Source organism: Cygnus olor, chromosome 23, assembly GCF_009769625.2.
Source record: "Cygnus olor isolate bCygOlo1 chromosome 23, bCygOlo1.pri.v2, whole genome shotgun sequence".
In the NCBI taxonomy this organism is placed as follows: Eukaryota; Metazoa; Chordata; class Aves; order Anseriformes; family Anatidae; genus Cygnus; species Cygnus olor.
Window position 1 is genome coordinate 6,733,627 of NC_049191.1, and position 23,996 is coordinate 6,757,622.

The following is a 23,996-nucleotide window of genomic DNA, read 5'->3' on the forward strand; positions in this document are numbered from 1 at the left end:
GGCGGGGGGAGACGGGGACGGGGACGGGGGCGGGGGCGGGGGCACCGGTCCGGGTGCGGGAAGGCACCGAGTCCGTGCGGGCTCTACCGGGCGGCAGCGACCGGCTCGGCGCTGGGGAACGGGCGGTTAACGGGGGCGGCGGGCCGGGGGGGGCGCCGCATATTCCTCGGGGGCCGCCAGCCCGGGGCCAGACGGGGCTTCAACAGCCACGGGGCGGCTCCGGAGCGGCGCTTCCCGGGGCGGCTGCGGGCGCCGCCGCGTCCATCGGGTCAGGCGGCGGGGCCGGGCGAGGGCGGCGGCGGCGGCGGGCGGCGGCTCCGGTGTCCCCCCGCCCCCGGTCCCCGGTTCAGCGGCCGCGCACCGGCCGCGCACCTGCCCGCCGCCGCCGCCGCCGCGCTGCCGCCACGGGGCGGGCGGGCCACATGCTGGGGCGGCCCCGCTCGGTGCTCCGTGCCCGGCGCTCCGCTCCCGGAGCTCGGCGCTCAGCTCCGCCGCGAATGCGGGCGCCGCCGTGACACAGGGGGAGGGCCCGGGGGGGGGCGGGGGGAGGGCGGGGCGGGGCCGGCCCGGCTCCCTGTGCCCGCGCCCGTCCCTGCCCCGCCGCCGTCCCGGTGCCGCCCCCGCCCCCGCCCCCCCCCCGGCCCCACCGCCCCACGTGGTGCCCCCCGCCGCCCCCCCCCGCCCCGCCCCGCCCGCCCCCCATTGTTGCCCCGAGCCCGCCGCCGCCCCCTCATTGGCGGGAGGCGCCCCGCGGCCACGCCCCCCTCCCCCCCGCCCGCCCATTGGCGCGGCGCCGGCGGGACGCCGCCGGGGGTCGCCCCCCTGCCCGCCGCGCCCCGCCCCGCGGGTGACGTCACGGAGCCGGCCGCATCCGCGCGTCGCCCCGGGCAACGCAGCGAGGCCACGCCCCTTTACTACTGGCCACGCCCATTTACTACGGGACTCGCCCCCTCGCCCGCCGCGGCCACGCCCACGCCGGAGGGGACGGGGGAGACCCCCGCCGGCAGGCCGCGCCCCCGCGACCGCCAGGCCACGCCCCCGCGGGCTCCCCGCGGCCTGCGCGCAAGCCACGCCCCCCTGTTGAAGCCACGCCCACTGCGCGAAGCCACGCCGCGCGGGCCGGGTGGGCGCGCCACGTGCGGGGCCCGATCCTGAGCCGTGATCCCCGGGCCTTGATCCCCGGTCCCCCGCGCCCTGATCCCCGGGCCGGATCCTTGGTCCCTGATCCTCGGTCCTTGATCCCTGATCCCACCGAGCCCTGAGCCCCGATCCCCAGGTCTGATCCCCAACCCCAGATCCCTGAGCCCCCTGAGCCCCGATCCCCTCTCCCCACGCACTGCCCCCGACCCCCTCCTCCACCCACCCTTACCCGCGCGGGGCCTGGCGCTGCCCCTTCCCTCCCCCGCCCCTCTCTCCCTCCTCCCGCCCCGTCCCCAGCCCTCCCGCTGCCCCCGGCTCCCGCTCACGTTCCCCAGCAGCCCCGCGGTGCCCCCATCCCTGCGACCGCTCGGAGCTCTCCGGATGCCCTACCCCTCGCCTGGCACGGGCAGAGCCCTCTGTGGCTTCAGGACCGGGTGCTGCAGCGGCTGCTGGGCTGCCTCACCCCGTGCCTCAGTTTCCCCCCGGGAAGCAGTCCGGCAGGGACAAGGATGGATGCGCGCAGCTGGGGTGCGGGTGGCGGGCAGGTGCCGGGCGCCTTCGTGGCTCCTTGCGCCTCGAAGCCACCCGAGCTGCCCAGCGCTCCTGTTCCCGGCACGCCCGGGGTCCCAGCCGAGGCTCAGCAGCCCCCGGCCCCGAGGTGAGGGTGCCCAGGGTGCAGCCCCCTCGCTGCGGGGTGGAGGCGCAGTGCTGGGAGGGACAGGTCTGTGCCCCGGGCAGGGGCAGCGCGTCCGTCTGAGGCTGCTGGCACCAGTGGCAGCAGCGCAGGGCTGGCTTCCAGCATCACCTTCCCCAGCACCTGGTTAATTATCACTTAACCGCCTGGCACCAGGCGGGAGCATCTCTATTAAGCCGGCTGCACGCTGCCACCAGCCCGTTAAGCAGCAGGCCTCGCTGCTCGTGCATTGCTGTATGGCGAGAGGCAGCCTCGGGAGCAGGGATGGGAGCACCCGGTGCCACCATCCCGGTGACATCAGGGCTGGCAGCAGGGACATCCCGTGGGCATGCCCTGCTGCCTGGGGTGTTGGCACCGCGTGGCCTTGCTGGGGGAAGCAGGGGCGTGAGTGCTGGCATTTTGGGAGGCCCTCCCCAGCCCCGTCCCACGCCGGTAGGTGGAGGTTCCCAGCCCCGCTGGAGGTGGCAGCAGGGCCGGTTAGCTCAGGCTGTGCCAGCGTCTCCCCAGATTGCACAAGCGGCCGGTCCGGGATCACGCAAGCCTGTCACCCCGGCTGCCCTCCCATGTCCTAACCACGGGGGTGACAGCGCCCTGCGGCACCCTGCAGCGCCCCGTGGCACCACCTGGCACCGCCCCAGCTCCCGATGCAGCATGGTGGGACCGGGGCTGTCCCCGCCATCGGAGTCGGCTGTGTGTCCCCAGGGGCCATCCCCCCACCTGCCAAATCTGTTCCTTTCCCGGCAGCTTCCAGCAGCATTTGGGCAAACCCTTCCTGCTGGGGTGTGGTGCGCCCCCCAGCTCCTCTGGCTCCACCTTTCTCTGGGTGATGAAGATGATGATGACGATGATGATTGACGGTGATGATCATGTCGCTCAGCACCTTGGCTGATCCTGTGAAGCTGAGGCTCCAGGAGAGGTGCCCTGTGTTTCTCCATCCTCAGCAAGGAGTGGGAAGAACGAGGCTGAAAGGGGACACATAGCTCAGTGGGGACAGGGTGAGCAGAGCCAGCTCGGTGACCTCCTGCCCCGCACACGTGAGCTGCCCCTTGCAAGCGAAGGTGGCAGAAGGTGGCTGTAACTGCCCTGTGCCAGCACTGCCCCCAGAAAGCACCAACCAGGCCTGTGACAGCAGCCAGCGGAGGGACCCCCCAGTGGCGGGGGGCTGCGGGGTGCTCTGGGCCTGGGCTGCTGCAAGGCACCTGCGAAGCTGGGCTGAAACCACAGCACAAGGACCCCCGGGACCCCCGGGACCCCCAGGACCACGCTGAGCCCTGCAGCGTTTGTTCCCTGGGGACAAACCAGGGCAGCGGGGCTTGGGCACAGAGCCACCAACAGCTGAAGGGACAGGGGCCGTCCGCAAGGCAGATCAGGGTGTCTGCCCGTGCAAGCAGCCTGCCCTGTGCTGAAAGGCAAAGCCAGGCGTTCGGCATGCCCTGCGAAATGAAGGTTCGCCCGAATGCTGATCGGGGCCTTTGAAGAGCCGGGTGTGTGATGGGGAGCTGTCTCCTCGCCGCATCCCTACGTTGCGGCGCTAAAGGATCTCAGGCGGCGCATATTAAAAATGCTTTCACGGAACATAAACTGGGAGTTAAGCGAACGAAATGATAAAGTCAAAATGAAATATTTTTACTTTCCAGAAATGAGCTTGGTGTTTTGACATGATCGGAATAAACATTTTGACACTGCTGAAACAAGAAAGTCAAAGTGATTCTGCTAGACTTCTTCCTGGAGAAAATGGCAGCAAAATCGACAAGTTCCCAGGAAAAGGCTTGATTTCAATAAAAACCTGTTTTCTGATGGAAAACCCCTCCAGGTAGTGCCTTCCTGCAGCCTCGCTCAGGGCGTGGCGCTCCCGCAAGGCTCCCGGTCGCCTCCTGGGACGGGGGCCGGGGGTTCCTCGGGGCTGGGGTCCCACAGCCTCCTGAGGGCTCTGCCGGGGCCGGGGGCACCCTGGGGTGCAGGGCCTGTCCCTGTCCATACCCGTGTCCTCACCCATAACCACGTCGTACCAGGTGGTACCTACCTCTGGTCAGGGGGCACGTCAGTAACAAAAGTTTTCAGTGGAAAACCCAAATCTTCATTTTCAAAGGGCTGGAGCTTGGCTGAAAAACCAAGCGGACGGTTCAGGAGCGCGCTCGTGTAGCTGATAGCTCCATTTTTTTGTGAGTCACCAGCTGGGGAGAACGTTTCTTACCAGCCTATGGCGTTCGCTGTCGGCATTGAATTTTGCTCCAGAAAGGCGCTTAGGGAGCTCCCCGCTCTTTAATAATAGCAACACTTAATAACCATTTTCAGTGCTAATTCTCGGTACTAATTCCACGTGATTAGATGTATCTTTGCTCGATAGAGACCCGTGTTATGTCATGCAGCGAGTTCACAAACCCTCTAACCTCCCCTCCTGGCCCAGCTGCCGTGTCCCAGCACCGGGCAGCGAGAGCTCCCGGTACAGCGCACGGCTCCCCGGCCCCGCACCGGCACCGCCCGGATCTCCTGGCACAGCCTGGCGCTGCCAGCTCCCCGCCACATGCCACAGCCTCCTCAGGGGATCCCCATCTAAAGCAGGGACCATTTGGCAAGAGACCTCTGTGGGATGTGGCTGGCTCCCAGTGCTGGTTTCCCGCAGGTGAGGGCACAACGCCCTCATTTCTGTGCTCCCCGGTCGGGCTTTGCCCTGCTTCCAGGCACGAATGCATCCAAACCAGGGCCTGGGTACCCCTGAAGCTGCCAGCCCGATTCCTCAGGCTGAGATCAGCCACGGCTTCTTCCATAGCTTCAGCCCCTATTTGCATTTAGAGGCGAAAACATCCCTCTCAGAGGGTGCATGTTAATGCAGCATCCAGGAGTCCCTGCATGAGAGCTTCCTAGTTAGTCTCATCTGCCTGAGTGAGCTGAAAACTGCTAAACACACTGAGTGTGTCAGACCAGATATTATCAGAAATAAGACTACCTTTCGCTGGCACCCACGGCTTGGAGACACACAGCTACGAGCTATTTAAATCTTTTCCAGCTGTCTCCCATGCTTCCAGAGAGTCTCAGCCCTGATGGGCCGTTTAACCCTTCCCTTCCGCCAGGTGATGTGACTTTGGCTTGGTTCTCCTCTGCTGGCCCTCAGGAGCCATGGTGCTCCCCACGATGCGGGTCTCGGTGTCCCCGTGGAGTGGAGGAAGGGGGGACGTGCCTTCCCCCACCTGGCACGGGTCACTTCTGGTCCCCACCACCAGCCGGCAGCCGCCTTGCCCGGCTCCCCGAGCTCCAAGCAGGGAAGCTGCCCTCGGCCGGTGCCCAAGCCGTCCTCCACCACCTGCAGCCTCACTCGCACAGCCCCAGCTGGGGACGGTGCGGGGCAGGAGGCGTCCGGCTGCACCCCGTCCCCTCCAGCCCCAGACCTTGCCCTGTTCTTTGCTCTTCCGCCGATGACCCCGAGGCCTCCCGTGCTGGCACGCTGTGCCGCCCGTCCCCGCACTGCCCGGCCAGAACGGCTGACAAGGGCCATCTGCCTGGGCTCGGCGTCCAAGCCGAACGTGTCGGGCGGTTTTGAAGGTCACAGAGCAGGGACTGAACTGTATTTTCATACTTTTGTGTTTTCACACCAAGATACCGGCATCGCCAAGGCGGGGAGGAGGAGCATCTGTCTGCGGGAGGGGTGTGGGGGCTGCACACACGGCCCCCGCCTGTCCAAAGGGGAGGTGGGCAGGGTCCCAGGTGGAGACAGAAGGAGGTTGTTCCAGTTGGACGTCCCAGTGCAACCAGGCTGCAGGGAGATGGTGCAGGGACGAGCACGAGCACGGGTCTTATTTGCTCTGAGCATTTCTCTGCAGGGGTTTGCTGCAAGAGGGAAGTTACCTCCACCCAAGGCACAGCCCCTGGCTCCTACAGGGACCGTGGGCATCGTGGCCCCATCACAGCCCCAGGTCCCACATCGCAGAGAGCATCACTGCTGTGGATGCACGTGGGCATGGGGCTGGGCTGCTCTGGGAGCCCCGCGGGAGATTTGGCAGCACCCTGCACTGCCGGGTCTCTGCACTCTGCTCTCCTCCGTGCCCCCTCCAAACCCCGCCTTGGCTCCCTCCTGCCCCGGGCAGCCCAGCGGCGGGTGCGGGCAGGTCGGGACATGCAGGGGAGCCCAGCTGGAGGCAGAGGCAGCTGGCCAGGCTGCAGCCTCGGGCAAGCCTGTGGAGATGGGGCTGAGCTGGGGTGGCACAGGGGGCTGGGTGCTGGGAAGCTGGGTGCCCCGGGGCCTTGCCACACCTGGGCGAGATGAAGGGCTGCACGGCGAGGGGGGGACATGCACAGCTCGGTGCCTGACCTGGGAGATTTGTGGCTCTGCCCCTCCAGTTTGTGCTCACAGCTGGATGTCCCCAAAGTGGGGGCGTCCTCATAGACTCGGGAACCTCCTTCCCCTTCCAAACCCCAGCTGGGGTCAGGCATCCTGTCCTGTGGGAGCCCACCCGAGCCCCTTCCCCGCTACCTCCCACTCCAGGGGGTGGTGGTGCTGTGGGGGGCAAGCACCCAGCCGTGCCAGCCCCTTGCTGGGAAGCCCTGGGTGGGTGCTGGCTGCGCCCTGCAGGAAGGTGATGCTCGCCCCTGCCCCAGGCTCTTGGCCCCATGAAACCCTGGCTGCGAGCCCCAAAAGGGTGGCCAAAGGTTGGGGAGGCCAAAAATGTGCCTTCATTCCATGGAAAATTACAGATGCTTTTTTTTTTTTTTTTTCTGAAGGGCTTGGTGGTGTTTTCCCCGGCAGAGGCTGGCTGTTTGTGCTGGGGAGGGAGGCAGGTGCTGGTCAGAGGATATTTTTACCCGAGCACAGCGCTCGCTGCACGCCGTCCGACCGCCCCACGCTCCCGCTGACCCCGAGCAGAGGGCGGCTCAGGGAGGACGGCCAGTTCCCGGCCCCTGCCCGCAGGGAGGAAAACCCTTTCCAAGAGCGCCACAGGAACGCCCGGCTCCTCACGACGCCCCGGGGCTGCCGGTTCTGCCCTGCGGCTGCTCGGCCCCATCCCGGGGGTGACGGCTTCCAGCAGCAGGGCTGGGCTCCCCGCCCCGTGCGCTCACTCGCGGCGCCTCTCCAGCAGCTCGGCCAACAAACAGCGCGGGGCCCACCCTGCGCAGGGTGGATGCGGTCACCTGCTGCTGGCTTGCCTCGGAGACAGACAGGTCAATTGGTGCCGCCTGCATTTTGCTTCCAGTGCTCCCCAGCTGCGGCAGTGCCTCAGTTTCCCCTAAGCCTGGCGCAGCACGCGGGAGCTGAGCTGTGCGAGGGGCAGTGCACGAGGTGCTGCTCATGGACCAGGCACCTGCGAGACCTCGTCCTCAGCCCAGGCACGCTCCACACGTGCACAAGCACGTGCCGACTGACCCACAGCAGCACACGAGCCCCTCACAAACTCTGCACATCCTCAGCCCCCAGGCTCATGGAGAAGTCCTGGAGTCCCTCAGGATGAACTCAAGCCCAGGTTCTGCTCCCCACCCGTCCTGCCCCCGTGCTGCTGGACGATGCTGGTTGTACCTGGGGTTAGGGGCTGCAGCCAGGGACCCGGAGAGCTGGGACTGTCTTTTCCCAAATGGCGGTGGAAACACCAAATCCCTTGGTGGCTGGGCTTTATGTGCCGTGCCCCCAGGGCTTTGTCTTTCTGCGAGGCTCATTGCAAAGGCTGTGCTTCCCCACAAACACTCCTCTTGCCTATCATGGGTTCGGCTGGCTTTGGCAATGAGCTAGGGAGACCGTGTCAAAGCCTGTTCTTGTCAGCAAATGTGGACAAATTACCTAATCTTCTGCGGGCCTACAACAATATATATGTCTCGAGCCTCCGATGCACTGCAGACATGCCAATAGCTCTGCAATTAGCTGCTTAAATGCTGGACAATCTGCACAGCTCTTGAAGCACCAGCGAATACGGGATGGAGTATTTCAGTGCCAGGCAATCTGCACTCAAACACTGCGCGCACCACTGCCCCGCCACGAGCGGTAGGGACAGGGCTGCTGCACACAGACTGGTGAAGGAAGGCTTCGGCGATGGAAGCTGGCAGCAAAATCTTCACAAAGTGCACTGAAATTCTGCCCCAGCACCAAGTGCCCAGCAGAAGACCTGGCCCTGGATGGAGCGGGACAACAGCAGCGCTTGGTGCCTCGTCTGTGTCAGAAGATGTCAGGATGGGAGCCCACGGGCGCACCCTGGCCCATGAGCAGGGTTGACACGAGCCATGTCCTCGCTCTCGGGGAAGCCCACCAGCTCAGGCACGGGCAGCCCCCAGTCGGTGGCACGTCCCAAGAGGCTGGCCGGTCCATCAATGGAGATCTGACCATTTTTTCTTAGAAAAGACCCAGAAACACACGTTTCCCTATTTATTGTAACAGAATGCATCTGATAGTGCCAATGCAACCTCATTTATGGTTGCTTAACACAGCGGAGGAGGAACTCTGCACCGTGCAATTACTACCCTCTTGCAAGCTGTATCACACCTAAGTGATGTCCAAATGCAGCAGGACCTGCCCCGCTCCCAGGCGGTCCCAGCAGCTGGTGGGTACACCCAGAAATGGGAGCACTGGGAGCAGGGGGTGTCCCAGAGCTCCATCATGCTGAGCGTTACAGGCAGCACAGCGACCTAGGGGCCTGAAGGAGGTCAGTGGGAAAGCTCAGCAGATTTGGGCCTTCAGCACGGAGAATACCTGAGAGGAAGCCACCAAGGGGTTATGCCTGCTGAAGGTGGTGTTTAAATCTCTAGACAGGGCTACAGAGAACGGCAGTGCCACGTGTTTCACCCTGCAGGCACAGGGCGAGCGCTGCACAGATCCTAATCACCATCATTTCCCCCCACATGGGACAGACTTACAGGAACCCCACTTTGCACTGGCTTAGGGAGATGTTGCCACAGCTGCTCCGTAAGGATGGATATGGTGCGTTGGGGTGGGAGCACTTCATCCCCCAAAGCCACTTCCGCAGCCGGTGCACACCACCAGTCCTCTGCTCCCCCAAAGCACCCAGGGATCACGCCACATGCTTCCTTGGAGCTCGGGTCCATGGCCACCACGGACGTCCCAGGCTGACAGGCAGCAGCTCAGCGCGTTGAGCAGCATCCCTGCAGCAATGGGGTGTGCTGCCTGCCGGGGCAGGACGCGCTGGCCCCGTGCCCGGCGCAGGGCGGTGCTGCACTTTCTCCTTTCCACGGGGAGGCTGCAGCCAAGCCGACTTCCCCACCCTGAGCATCCCCACCCTGCCCGGCATCGCCTCCTCCCACCTCCCCGGGGAGCCCTCGGGAGGGGTGGCAGGCGCTGGGGCTTCGCTGCTGCCCCACAGGGGACGAATCCTCCCCCTGGGCCGCCGCCTCCTTTGGAAATGGTGGTGCTGCAGCACCAGCTTTGGCTGCTGGTTTGCCCAGCGAGCCCCCAGATGGTGATTTTGGTCCCCTCCCGCCTGGGTTTTCACCGATTGTCCTCAGATCTCCCGGGTAGCCCTCGGTGGCCACCCCCCTGCGTGCCCACCTCTGTCCGGATGGCCGAGGCCATGCCTGGAGATGCAGGACACGTGCTCGGGGTGCTTGGGAAGGAGGTTTGCTCCCCCTCTGCACAACACTCATTAGACTGCACCCAGAGACCTCACGCGTGTTGGGTCATGGTGGACATCACAAAACTGGAGGCAGTTCAGGGGCTGACACCAAGCAGCTCCAGGGGCTGCAGGGTGTTTGAGGAGAGGCGGAGGGAAGTGGGTTTGTTCAACCTGAGGACCAGAAAGCTCTGGGGAACTTCGAGGCCACCTGAGAGAAGGTCACTGAGGAGGCAGAGCCAGGCTCTGTGCAATAGCCCAGGGTAAGAGGATAAAAGAACAGGCACAAGCTGAACTGGGATCGGTTCGGACTGGATATAGGGGAACACTTTTTCATCACGGGGGACATCAAATGTCAGAGCAGGTTGCCCAGGGAGGTTGTGCAGTCTGTGTCCTTGGAGGCGTTCAAGACCTAAATAGTCTTGAAAAAAGTCCCTGAACAGCCTGGTCTGACCCTGCTTAGAGCAGAAGCTTGCATGGCAGACCTCCAGAGCCCCTTCCTCCCTGAATTTTCCTATCATGCTGTGTTGCTGCAGGTGGTGGGGTTTTCTTTTCCTGTACAGCTTTTCCCTTATTACCTCTTCTGTCTGAATTCCTTAAAAAGCCATTTTGCTGGTGAAGGAACATCTTGGGAATGGCTCTCTGCTTTCACTTCAGGAGCATTCAAGATTGTTTCCATTTTCTGGTGGCTTGGGGGACTTTTCACACCCGTGATTGATAGCAAGCCGCATACAGCCAGCCCTACGTGAGCACTGAAGTTGCAAAGCAAAGCAACTCCAACCCACAGAAATGTCACAAGTGAGATAGTCCTCGGCACAGTAACTGTGCCTTCTTATACATATTCAGGCTGCAGGGTATTTAATTACGAGATCCCGGATTATTAGCACGCGCTCCTGCCTTGTTTGGAGGAGGGATGATGCATCTGGAATGACAAAGCTGCTCAGCACCTTCTGTTCCCCAGTCTCCGTCAGTGAGTCACAGGCTCGTCCACGTCCACGTCCTGCACTGAGCAAGGCAGAAGGGGCCCGTGCTGCTCCTGGTGTGACTGAGACAGGAGGCACCAGACGTACATTAACCAGGGAAACCTTCAGACCTAGCAGTGTTACCTGTGTCCTCCTCCCTCCGACCATCTCACCTGCTCCACACATATGTCTCCCACTTGAAAGTTATCGTTTAATCCCAGGGGCAGGTCCTAGGAAGAAGAGAGGGATGGGGCAGGACGGCAGCAAGGCTCTGGCTATGTTGATGGGGAGATGCAGCCCCCAGGCTGCCTGCACCAGGACACAGCCAGAGGAGGGGGAGGTCACCAGCACCTGCCCAGGCTGGTGCTGAGCCCCTTGGGCAGAGACCAAACCCCCCCAGCAGCTGCAGCCTGGGCTGAGCGACCCTCTGCAGGCAGAGGGTTTTCCCCCCGCATGGGACTGTGCTCCCCGAGCAGCCCCGCCAGAGCAGGCAGGGAGCTGGGCTCCCTCCGCCGACAGCAGCTCCAAATCTGCTGGCACGCATCCATTGCAGAAAAAAAAAAATTAAAAAAAAAAGTGTCAGTGAAAACTTGTTCAGCCAAGCGGGCTTCCCTGGCACAGGGACCGGGGCTGGGCTGCTCCCCCCGTGCCACGGTGCCTGCCCCGTGCCAGGCAGGCAGGCACGGGCAGGGAGCGGGGCTGGCAGCAGGGATCAGCCCTGGAGGCTGCGCAGCTCCCACAGGGGACGGGGAGCAGGGGACCAGGCTGCCAGTGTTTGCTGGAGCTCAGCATCCTCCCAGCAGCAACGGTGGAGGGAGAGCAAGGACACAGCAAAGAGCTGGCATCCCCAGAGCTTTTCTGCCCACCCTGCTGCCTCCACCTGCTTGGTGCCCCCAGAGCCCCAGCCCCTGGGGGCTGCGTGGAGGACAGGAGGCTCCGCACCCAGGGATGAGCCTCGTGAGGGTGGTGCCAGCTCCATCACCGTGCTGCTCTGTGGGGCTCGGAGCCAGCCCAGCCCGTCAGGCTGCTCAGGGGGCTGGTTGTGACAGCAGCTGGGACTTCTCTTTGCAGGTGGGGGATCTCCTACCTGTTCCCAGCCTGGGGCCAGACATTTTTCCCCAGCAATGCTCCCACACAAGGTGCTTTCTGGGACGCTTTTCCCACACCCGTGCTTTTGTGCCCCAATACCCCCTACACCCAGCCCAGGTTTCATCCTGATGACTTCAGGCCATGCTTCACCCTCCTCCCCTGAGGGGTCTGTGAACTCCTGCCACCGGCTTCGCCAGCGGCTGGCCACAGAAGCAGCGAGCCTCCTGCCAGAGCCCTCAGCCCCCCTGTGCCCCAAGCTCCGTGACACCCGCCGGCTGCTGGCAAGGGGAGTGTCCTGCAGGGAGTGATAGCACAGGACCCCCCGCCTGCCCCCAGCACCTCCTGCCCACCCACACCCCCAGGCTGGTGCCCCTGCCCCAGGGCATCTCTCCAAGCAACCCGGGGTTGTGGGCATACCCCGAACCAGCTGAGCAGATGGGCTCAGGTGCGAGCAGCCAAGAGGCCATGCAAATACACGCCGTGTTTGGAGGACAGGGTTCCCGTCAGTGAGTCTCTGGCTGGCTGGCTATGCATGTTTTGTAGGCAGGGGAATGCTCAGCTGCTAATCCACGTAATCCTGCTGTAGGCTGGATTCGTTTTAAAAAATAAATAAGTTGCTGAGAGCAGTTTTTTTGTCCATCTGACTCAAGTGCTGGGCTCTGACAGGGAGAGGCAGAACCACAGGAGCCTTATTTACATTGATTTTGCCTGAATGTGCTGCTTGGATCAAGGAATTAGAGGACTACAAGGCAAGAGCAACCTGCAAATCAGGCGAGGGCATCCCAGTCGGCACACAGGGTGTAAAGGTCTGATTAGCCACTTGCGTGTACTTCCACCCCTGTTTAGTGCACCGATTTCGTGTTTAAATCCAGTGCCCAGACGTGCATACAAATGAAAAAGACTGCTGTGCCTAATTTTTGAGATTTTGGTCCAAGAGCCATGAGATGCTGGAACAGAACACCCAGCCCTATCCCCATGCAGGGGGGGCGCAGAGGAAGACCCCCTGCCAGGCTCCTTCCCAGCCGTGCTGCAGCCCTGGGGCCAGAAAATCCACCTGGTGCTGGAGCTGGGGCAGCGCTGGCAGGGGGTCCCTGGGTCAGGGAGGGTCCTGCCCACCCCAGTGGGTGGAGGGTGCTGAGCAGGGACCTGGAGCACAGCCACGGGCTGGTTGGTGACACGGCTTTGGTCAGCCTCTCCCCCCAGGAGCACCCATGCAGGGCAGCACAGTTCTTGTGTTACAGAATACAGTGAGAGGTCTCAAAGCAGCTCTTGCTTTGCTCCTAGGAGAGGGGCAGCTGCGACCCACGGCGCTGTGCGGGAGGAGCTGGGGCCTGAAGGGACTTGCAGCAGGCACCTGCGGGCAGGAGCCAAGTTTCTGTGCTGATCCCGGGGCCCGATGCACAGCTGCAGCTGCTCGCAGCCAGCGGAGACACGCACCCAGCCCGCTGAAACTGGCAGGAGGCAGCAGGCAGAGCGCCCCGCACACAAGTTTCCCCATGGTTGTCACAGGCAGAGACAAACCCGGCTGCCCTGCCTCGTGTCTCCAGGTTCCCGGGTAGGTGCCCGTGCCCGCGTCCACCCATCCCCAGTGTGGGAAATGCCTGACCCAGATTCGCTGCTCATTAGCAAGTCAAGTTCCTCACGAAAAGCAGGTTCTCAATGCCACATCTGACCATGAGTAACTCTGTGGGGTTGCACAACCTCTGCTTGTGCCATCTCGCTTCCCCTTCCACCCTGATGAAATCTGGGGCCTGGGCAGCACCCTCGTTCAGGGCTGGCAGGTCCCCGTGGCGCGTGGGTGATGCTGCACTGCAGACCCCTGCAGGACTGTGGCCACCAGGTTTCCCAGACCAGGAAAAGCTGTACCCTGGTTAGAACGCCTTCAGCCTGTAAAAGAAGGGGATCTGACCCTAAATTCTTCTACGCCTCAGCTAGAACCAGTTGGCAGACCTTGCCTGCTCTTTGCTCACAGGCCAACCCCTCGCCAAAGCCCACAGAAGAGCCCCAGGGCTGCGGGGTGCACGTGGGTGTTTGCACGTGGAGCGAGGCGTGAGGTGTGAAGGAGGATGCTAACCCTGCCCCTTCGGGAGTTTCCCTGACTTCTGGCCAAATAAAACCCCGCAGCACTCAGCCACGTCCGTGTCGGAGGTGAGAGTGTCTGTGCTTGCCTTGGGCTGCTGGCACCTACCAGAGATGTGCGAGGCACAGCCTGAGCTGCTCCCCATCTCCGGGTGGGGAGATGCAGCCACCAGGCACAGGGTTTGCTCCCCTCCTGCCCTCCTGGTGCACAGGGACCTCCAGAAACCCCAGGCTGTCGGTCTGCCTGCTCCTGACACCAAATCCACATCCCCTCAGCAGTGAAGCACTCGCTATTGCCACCAGGCAACAGTGCCACTAACAACCCCAGGAAACCTGTGCGCTGAGCCAGCAATATGCAGGTGCACAGCACATTGCAGCCTCTGCTGCACTTGTCCTCACTGCCCAGGGCGGCTGGCACACGTCAACACCAGGCTCTGAACGCCCCGAGCACGGCCGTGCCCCTCGTGGCACCCTGCAGCTCTCTGGGCTCCCGTGGTCCAGGTCTTCTGAGGGCAATGGGAGACACCGTGCTTGCCCACAGGGCCCCAGCTCAACTCTGAAGTTTGAGGGGACAGCCAGGGTAATGGCACAGTGTCCCATGGGGAGGCACACAAAGCAACATGCCCTCTGCTTGGATGCAGTGGGTGAAGGCAAGGTGCGGGCACCCCGTGAGCATCCCCCTGAGGCCCCCAGTCCTTGCCAAGCAGTGACAAGTGAAAAAGGTTTGTAAGACACCCAAGGGAAAGGCTTTTTGTAGGGCCCTTCTGGAGACAAAGCTGGAAAGAAGTGTCTGCTCAAGGTCTTGCAGCAAGGCGTGGCAGAGCACAGCAGCTGCTTTCTCCTTGCCTCTGCCAGACTGAAGCCGTGTCCGCGGGTGGACCAGCCCCACTCTTGTGCAGAACCATCCCACCACAGGGACATGGGTGCCCTAAGCCAGCCCAAACCCCCTAACCAGCCCCTGCCCTGCAGAAAGCACATCATCTGACCTCAAAAAGGTGGAGCACATTCTCAGAGCAGTTCTCACCCACCTCCAGGACCCCAAAATGCTGCAGGAGCCTCCCCGCTCACCGTGTTCGCTTTGCACCCCCGTGCCACCTCGCAGACAGGACACCTTGCCAGAGACATCCATCTCCTCGCACAGCAGCGCCTGTCGACCACAAACCTTTCACTGCCTGGTGATTTAGCTTCCCTTCTGCTTCAAATTAGGGAATAAAAAGCAAAAGTTTTAATGTAATGGAAGTCAGTGCATTGGCCTCGCAAGTTGTTAAAATTTAAAAAGGCAGCAATAAATCTGCTGAGCCGAGAAGAGCTCTCTCTCAAAAAAAGGAGAGATTTGTTTTCTCTTTATTATCTTCCAGGTGATTTTCAAGGCTTGCTGATATTTTATTTCTTGTTAATTGTTCTCCTGTTTGAAGGAAGGGCTCCCGAGCCACCTCCCAGCCCTGGCCCAGGCAGGAGCAGCAGCAGGCTACCGATGCCTAGCTGCCTTCCCCGGGGAGGCCGCACCGTGCTGCTCGGTCAGGTGCCTTCTCCTACCTTCTTCCTTTCCTCAGCTCAAACTGAAAGGTCCGAGGTCAGGCGTCTCTGCTGAGCACAGCTCTCCTGGCTGCTCTGAACCCCGACCTTTGCTGAGCTGCAGAGCAGCGCAGCGCTGCCGTCCTGCCCCAAACCTCGCCCCTCCTCAGCTGGAGATGGGGACAGCTGGTGGGAAGGGGCTCAGGCTCTGCTTGGGGTCTCACCCAAAGCTTCTGAGCAGCAGGAGGGAGCGACATGAGCTGGGAAGGGGAAGGCGATGCTGAAGGCTGTAGGCACATCTTTCCCCCCCGAGGAGTACCTCGTGCACCCAGCCGTGCTATTTACTGCTCCGGAGAGGTGATGGCAGAAGCTGGAGCATGATGCTCAGCAGCAAACCTGCAGAGACCACAGAAAGCAGGTTCAGGACCGGTCACCTCAGCCCTGGAGAAGGCAAAGGTCTGCAACGCAGACAGGGCTGCAAAGCAGGGAGCAGCCCTGAAGGGGTGCTGGGGAAGGCAAAGTGACACAAGGAGCTGCTCCCCACACACAGAGGGTTTTAAGTCCAATAATGGAAAGGAAATAGTGAAGCCTGCAGCACAAATCCTTTGTGGAACTCAAAGCTTTAGGAGGCAGGTACAGAAAACCAGAGTTTGAATCAGTCTGGGAGCACAATTTGGAGTTTTCTGGGGGAACTGGTCTAAAAGGCACAGGAAGGAAAGAGGAATTGTGTGGGTCGGGAGCTCAGGACTTTGGTGTCCCTCGTTCCAGCTGTATGGATGGAGAAGCAGTTGTTCACAGCACTACCCAAAACCAGCAGCTCCAGCTGGAGTGCACTGAGGTGAGGTCACCCCCAAACCTTCATCTTCCTGGAGCTGCCTGTGTGAAACCCTGACAAGCTGTTAAATAACAACACAAAGAATTAATCACAGCCCCAGGGATTTACGAGCACTCAGCTCACCACAAGCGCCAGAAGCTGCCAGCAGCCCTGGGTTTTCCACCCCAGAGAGCCCCAAGCACCAGCCCTGCACAGGTGAGTGTTACTGGAGATGCAGCGATGAGGCAGGAACAAGCAGCAAGCCTGGCACTCCAAGCACATGGCCCATTTCCACTCCAAAATTCCCCAAAAAAGCACCCTCTGTGCAGGAGTCACCTGGCAGAGCCCGCTTGGGTGCAGGCGCTGGGGACGTGGCTGAGCTCTTGCAGGGGAGGCTCCACGTGAGCCTTTCCAGAGGATACTGCCCACCAGCACCTACATCCCGGGGCCTTTCTGTAGATTCTGGACTGCTGCAGGCACAACCTCCCCTGCCCAGGGTACGGTCAGCGAGGGGCAGGACGGGGGGCAGAAGGTGCAGTCTGGCTGAGGCTGTGGGTTGTGGCCACCCGTTGGGCTGCAGGGGGCCTGGGCTACAGAAAAGCAGAGGTCAAGTTAGGGGTGGGCACGGCCAGAGGGAGAATCGGCGCTGGGGGGGCAGCTGGCCAGGCTGGCTGAAGGTCTTCATGCTCCTCCTGCTGCTGCTGCTCCCTGGGAAGTTCTTGTGGACGTCACTGAGCGGTGATGAACAAGGACATGGCGTAGGGCAGTCCTGAAACAGATCTGGGGAGGTCCGAATGGACAGGAGGCAGGGGACAGGGTGAGGAGGGGTGGGTGGGGAGGGCAGAAGGACAAACAAGCATGCAGGAGCGAGTGGAGCGGCGCAGGGGACAAAGCAGAGCCAGCTCTGGGTGGAGGAGGAAGATTTCCGATGCCCCATGAGGATCCCTCAGCCTGCGAGCAAACCAGGGCTGCCACAGCCCTGTACCCTGGGGACACCTTCAGAGAAGCAAACCCCAGAGCAGCAGCAGAGCAGGGAACAGGGGCAGCGATGTGTGCTGAGTTGTGGCTTCCACCAGCTGCCCTGATAGACCCGGCCAGATCCCACCGCCGGGCCGGTGCCCCCCACGAGGTGACCTTCTCACCATCGCGGGAGCTGTCAGCTCCTGGCCAACCCTGGGCATCTTCTGGGAGTCTTTACAAAGCCGGTCTGCAAAACTGGTGCAGAGGACCTGGCGCTGCATGCGGCTGAGATCAGGACTGGCCGTTTTAGGAGCAGCTGATGAGGGGAAACAAATGAACATCTTCTGGTGGGCCCCCGAGCCGGGCAGGCTGAGCAGTACCCATGTGTTTAGGACTTATTTCAGAACCATATCAGGAAGTTGTTGCATCCTGTCCCCATGGGACCTGACTCTCCCCTCGGTGTCCAGCCCCACATACCCCTTGCACCTGACCGGCTTTCCTCTGCCTGTACCCTCTGCCTCCCCCTGCAGATGGTGAGGAATTGGGTGTACATGGCAGTGCCTCTGAAGGACGGGATCTCAAGGCCTCCCCAAGTAGCAGCACATGCACTGATTCCAGAAGATGGCCAGAAATTCCCACTGGCTGCCTGGGATTAGCTCCTGCTCACCGCAGCACCACATCCCCTTGCGCCCCAGAAGCAGGTGGGGACCATGGCCACTGGTTGCTGGTTCCCCTGGCGGGCACCATCCCCTTCTCCTGCTCCGCCACCCACCTCCCAGAGGAGGAACCACGCAATGAGACCACTGCTGGCGGGGGATGCAGGCAGCAGCTTCCTTGCTCTGGGGCCCCTTGGGGGTCTCAGTTCGCAGGACACCCCCTGTGCGTGGAGCTCTCCATGTGCCCAGTCAGCTCCAGGGGCCAAGGCGCTCCTCTGCCCACGGCATTTAGGGAGAACCACCCGCTGCAGGGTGAACACTGAGGTCCCCGTATAGTCCTCATCCATCCCGTGTGGATGACAGACCAAGTCCTGCCAGGAAAGGGCCAGGACCAATGTGTGCTGTGACATTTTCAGTCTGTGCGTTAGCCAGGGTCTCCTAGTTTTCTTTCTTTACTTATTTTTTTGCTGCAAACCCAAGTGAGATTATATAAAGACCCTGGCAGGGCTGAGCATTCATCACATCCCAAAACGAACCAACCTAGATTTTTACATTTGTATGAAAAATTGATCAGCTCCTCGCTAATACCGCAAAGTTAGAATCTAAGACTGAAAAACGCACCACCCTTTATTTTACGGGGGTTATTTCCATTCACAAGCTGTGTCATTAAAAGCTTTAAAAGCTGACAGTGAGACCTGGTAGCTCCTCCGCAGATAACAGAGTCTGTGCTGCTTGGAGGCAGCTGCGCCTCTTAACCTGCCTTTCCCCCGTGATCTCACCGCGGTGTTATCTGAATTTCCCCCAGCCATTCAGTTATCTGATGAGAGAGTCCTGAAGCTGGTACCATTGACTTCTTAAATAATATCCAGAGCTGCTTATTGATTGTAATGTCCCCCCCACCCGCTGAAGGACTTGGGTGTAATCAGCGGCTCTGCTCAGTGTCACACGAGTGCTGCTGAGAGCCAGCGGCAGCTCCTGCCAGCCTTCTGGCTCAAGCATCTTGTCATCAGCCGTCTGCAGCCTGCGAGCATCCAGACGAAACCCTGCATCCATCCCTCTCCACCTGCAAGGCTTTCTCCTCCCTGCACAGGGGGGTGTGAGCTGAGGATGCAGGGCAGGAGGAAAGCCGGTCTGCTCACTGGCACGCCAGCCAGGACAATTAAATGCCACAGGTGATGTGCAGGGGTCCCACTGCCACCAGCTCCGGGCAGCCAGGGCTGAGGTCTGCAGAGCTGCCCAGATACACAAGCCTCCCTCCTTCACCCTGGGGCATCCCAGGCACCAGACTGCTCCTGTTACCCCATTATCTTTGGGCTCTCCCTTCTCACTGCCCTGTTTCTGGGCTGGGAGGAGGCGACGGTGAAAGCTGACATTGCCACGGAGTTACCTGACTCCAGAAACCAAAGCTTTAAGTACCAAATGTCACAATGCAATGTGAAGGTTTTGCCCACGTGTTTGCTCTGGGAGCGCAAGAGCCTGGGGGTGTGGGGGAGATGGCAGGCACAGCAGCAGGTTAGCTGGGACCAGCCTCCCCCGGCACGTAATGGAGTGGCACGAAGGCAAGTGAGCTAAATATTAAACCCTGGCAGATCAAGCCAGGAAAGGCTTGGAGGAGCAGCTTGCTAATGGTGTAAAAGCTGGTAATAAAAGCTTTTTCAAATACATCAGAAGCAAAGAGCCTGCCAAAAAGTCTGCTGGGCCAAGAGATGGTAAAGATGCAAGAGAAACACTCTGCGAGGAAAAGGTCACACGGATGAATTATCTGCATTATCGCTCACCGGGAGAGCTTCATGCGGTCCCTGCGCCAGAGCTGGTCTTTAGGGATGGGGTCTGGGAAGCATTTCAAACTGAAGCATCAGTCAGAAGCATCGACAGGAGCAGATCACCGGAACCAGGTGGATTTAACTCGGGAGATCTGAGGAATCCGGTCATGAGACCACTGAGCTGCTGAGCCCCAGTTATCCCTGGCAGCAAAGGCTGGGGAGCGCAGACGTGCCACCCCTGGAAGGGCCGGAGAGTTTGGGGCAGGCAGAGCCAAGCCCAGCTTTGTGCTGGATGGGGGCCACGAGCTTTGTGGGGAGGTGCAGCATCAGCTCGCTGTGCTTGCTCAAGCAAGCAAGTTTTCAATGCACAGAACTGGAAATCTGCTGTCAGCATTATAGGGCTCCCTTCTCATTGCCTATTTTTCATGTCCACCCCATGTCTTGCTCACAGACCTGTGTGCCCAGGGAGGTGGACAGCTGGCCAGCAGCCAGCGGCCAGCAGCCCTGCATCTGGGCTGGTCGTCAGCCTGCAGCCCCTGGGGGCAGCCCTGCCACCGCTGATCACCCTGTCCAGGATGTGTCCCTGTGACGAGTTGTGCCTGGTGCTGCTCGCCATCTCTCTCCTAGGGAGACCTCGGTGGCCAGGTGTCACACAGGCAGCCATGGTTTAAACAGATGATTCCAACAATTAGTAGCTAGGAAATAAAACTGCAGATGAAATTCAACACCAGTGAATATAAAGCAGTGTGCATTGGAAAGAACAAGGCTACATATGTCTGTGCAAGAATGGGCTCTAAATTTGCTCATGTTACTGAGGGAAGCGGGCTGAGAAACGCTGCAGAGTTTGAACCACCAGCTCAAAGCTCAGAGATGGACCAAAAGGCAAACCAAGGTAGAGGGGTGAAGAGCCCAACCCAACACACCACTTCACAGCCTTGGACTCCTGCAGCTGACGTGCACCAGGCATCCCTGCAATGGTGAGGGAAATGCAAATGAAGAAGGCACCAAAGGCAGACCTAAGGATTAGGGTATGAAATACCTTCCACGCAGGTGGAAGGAAGCCACGTCTCCTCCAGTGTGGGGCACGTGAGAACCAGGGGTTTGGCAGCGGTTAGTAAAACCATCAGCAGCACCAGGAGGGGGGGTCTTGGAGTGTCCCACATCACAGGGGCTGAGGCTACCCCACAGAAAGGTCAGGTTAAACCAAACCACCTGTAATCACCTTGAGATTCATGGCCACTGGTGCTGTGGAACTGAAAATGGTCTTTGGGCTCAGATTAGGAACCACAGAAGCAGAGGACCACAGACAGGTTTAGATGGGAAGAGTTGTCTGGGGGTCTCCAGTGCAGCCTCCTGCTCCACGCTAGAGCAGGTTGCTTGTGCCTGGTCCACTCAGTTTCTAAAAATCTCCAGAGGTGGAGTCTCCATCTCCTTGGTACCTCTGTTACAGGTCTGTACTGCTCTTGTGGTGAAGAATATTTTCCTCATGTCCCTTTTTGTAAATAGTGTCCAATGCCTCTGGCCCTTTCCCTGTACACATCTGAGGTGAGACTGGCTCCATCTCCTCTAAACCACTGTTTCCAGAAGTAGCAGAAGAAATTTGGCTCCCCACTCTTTAAAATCCCCTGTCCTCCCAGCAGAACAAGCCTGGTTCCCGCAGGTGAACATCATGTGCCTTCTGTTCCACCCCCTCACCATCCCAATTGCCTTCTTCACCCTGTTGACGTCTCTCTTGTACCGAGTGCCCAAAACAGTACCCCAGAAAACTCATCACCAGTGCCAGCAAAGGTCCACTCCACAAGATGGTCCAGATGCAACCATTGTTGCAGGAAGCCCAGAAAATTGCTGCTAGATGAGTGCAAAAGAAAAAGTTCCTGTTCACATTGCCGTTTCCCCAGGAACCCATCCCTGGCTGTAATTTTGCAAGCTTGGTAAGAGACCAAACACCTGCCCACAGAGTGAGGGTCTGCAGCTGGGGAGGATCCAAGATCTCCAGTCTTATTAGCTTGAGAGTTGGACAGGCTGCTGAGCAAATGGACGAGTCACTGGGGTTCTTTGTTCTTCAGGCTCGTTGTCTTGAGTGTTTCACAGGACATTGAGACAGCCCTGCCCCAAAAGGTTAGACGTGCACAGTGACATCCACAAGGGCTCTGTGAGCACACGGGTGAGGTTTGTTTGCACACTCCCATCCTCGGGGTAGCAGCAATATGGTTTTGAGATGGGGTCTATATCAGCATGCCTGCACTGAGCCATAAAATATTCCTGTGCACCTGGAGACAGCACGGGCTTACCCCAGTAAGTCTGGGAGCCCAGTGGAAAAGAGGCTCTGCTGTGCTCCTGTGGGCAGCTCTGGGGCTGCCAGAGGCTGGGGACATCCAGCGGGCTGGGGCCGGAGCAGAGGCCAGGACCATGGATGTAACCTGGAGAGCCAGGCCCAGGACCCAGGCTGCTCTGCCAAAGAGCTCGGCTGAAGGACAACGAGCCGGTGCTGAGAGGCGCCAGTGCAAACCACAAGAAAGCCAGGCTGGGCATCTTTGTAGCACTCTGAGCTTGACAATTAATGCACGCAAGCCACTGAATTATAGGCTGGAGACACTGGGAGCCGAAATGGCAGCTAACGAGTGTTGTTGATTGGCTTTCCGGAGGCCATGGAGACACAGACACTTATTCTTGGAGAGATGGATCCCAGAGGGACTATGGCGGACACCGGAGTCTCTCCGCAGCGCTCGCATCCTCTCTGTCCTGGCGCTGGCAGCAGGCACATCCCCCTCCATCGGCTGGGAGCGAGGAGAGGGCGTGGGGAGGAGGTGCAGGCAGCCCTCACCCCCACTTCTGCCTTCAGCCTCCAACAACCTGACCAACTTTGTTCCCTCCTTTCAGGCCAGGTGCCTCCATCCTAACGGCATTTCCCCTGGGAGGGACGGGGTGCAAGGTGCAGGTGCCAGTCCCATGGCTGTGAGTCTGGGAGTGCAGGTAGGTGAGGGGAGGTGGGGCTGCGGGCACTTCTTAAGGCAGGTTGGTGTTGCAGAGAAAGGACCACAGCATCAAGAATTCAAATGCAAGCATCAGATCGTCATTGCCGTGCAAACGCTCATGCATGTCAGTGCTTCCAGACACATGACCCAGCGCAGCAACATTTTTACAGTCAGCGCATGCTTCTCATCACACAACCAATTAATTGCTGGAACTATTTGAATCCTCAGTTTCAGAGGCCATGCTCTGCTGTCCTTCCTCTCATCTCCGCTCTGCCTTTTTCTTCCGTGCATGCAACTCCCTGGTTATTTCTGTGCTCGCGCTCGCCAAAAACCAGCCAGGCGTGCACCTGGCACCTCCTGCTGCAGGACAGCTCCAGCGCGGGCTGGAGCAGCCAAGGGCAACCAGATGGAAAATCGCTCCCCTGGCCCCACACCACCGCTTCAAGGTCAGGGCCCTGGCTCCAGGGTGACAGCAGCACCCTGGAAGCTTGCCCGGCGCTCCCGGGAGGAACAGGCTCGGGTGCTGGACCGGAGCAGACCCCGTGGGGCTGTCCTGCACTCAGGGGGGTCCTGCAGTGGCTGGGCGATGGGCCTGGGACCCTCACAAAGGATGAATAGGCACGTGTGTAGCAAAGCACTAATGTGACAAATGCAAAAAGCAAACACCCAAATCCCACCACTGAAGGGCGTGACTGGCCCTCTGAGAGCATTTCCAAATGGGATGCCACATTTCTTAACTCTTTGGGATGACCCAATACAAGGACTGCTTAGTGATGAGAAGGCTGATTTCCGAGGCTGGCAGAGGATCAGAGGCAGGGAGGAGGGCTGTGCTGCTGGCCCGGGGAGGAGGTGGCTCCGGGTCTGTTGTGCCCTTGGCCCTGACTGGGACTCAGACCCCATCCCAGCTTGGGGTGCAGCAGGGACCTTCCCTTTCCTGGCTCATCCGCGCCTGGCTCTGCCTCCCTGATTCCATCTTTGCAGTTGCTATTAAAAAAAGGCAGTTTGAAACGTGTGAAAGTGAAATGAGATTTTCTTTTCTGTTTCTTTTTTTTTTTTTTTTAATTTCCTGGAAATTCACATTCTGAGTAGGTGCAGATTTCCCCGGCACACCAGCAGAAAGCACAGATACAGGAGGCGAAATCCCTAAGGCTTCCCAGAGCTGAACCAAGGCAAGCAGCAGGGGGAGGCGAGCACAGACACCCCCAGCCCCTGCCCCTGCCCCTGCCCCTGCCCCGGCCATGGCCAGGGTCAGCACCCGGTTGCGGGGCTGAGCAGGGTCTGTGGGGCACCAGCCTCGGTCTGTGCAGGACAGGCCCCCCGGACACCCCTGGCCCCTGACATTCCTGGCAGTGACAGGGCTCTGCCAGACTCATCTCAGCCCTCTGCCTCCCAGCTCCTTCCACCCAGGTCAAAGGCATCTGCAAGAGAATTCGTGCCCTCGGCCGTGCACCCGTTCCAGTGGCTGCTCTAGTGGGTTTTGGCGAGTGGGACCTCAAAAGAAGGATGTGCGCTATGATGTGCACACACACGTGTGCCTGTGTGTGCTTGTGTTCTGCAAAGGTTGCAGAAAAGCATCCCACACAAAGCAAGAAGGTTATTCCCTGCTGAATGACGAACAAGGTGGCAATATTTGAGCACTATACAATTTAGTTAGATATGTTTACTCACTACACATTAGAAAACTGAAAAAATGCCCACTGCCTGGTCAGGGACCTCGTAATGCTCTCTTACTGCCCCTTCCCGAGCTTGCCATGCTACAAGCCACTAGCAAATTGCACAGTGATATTGTGGGTGAGGTTCATGCTCAT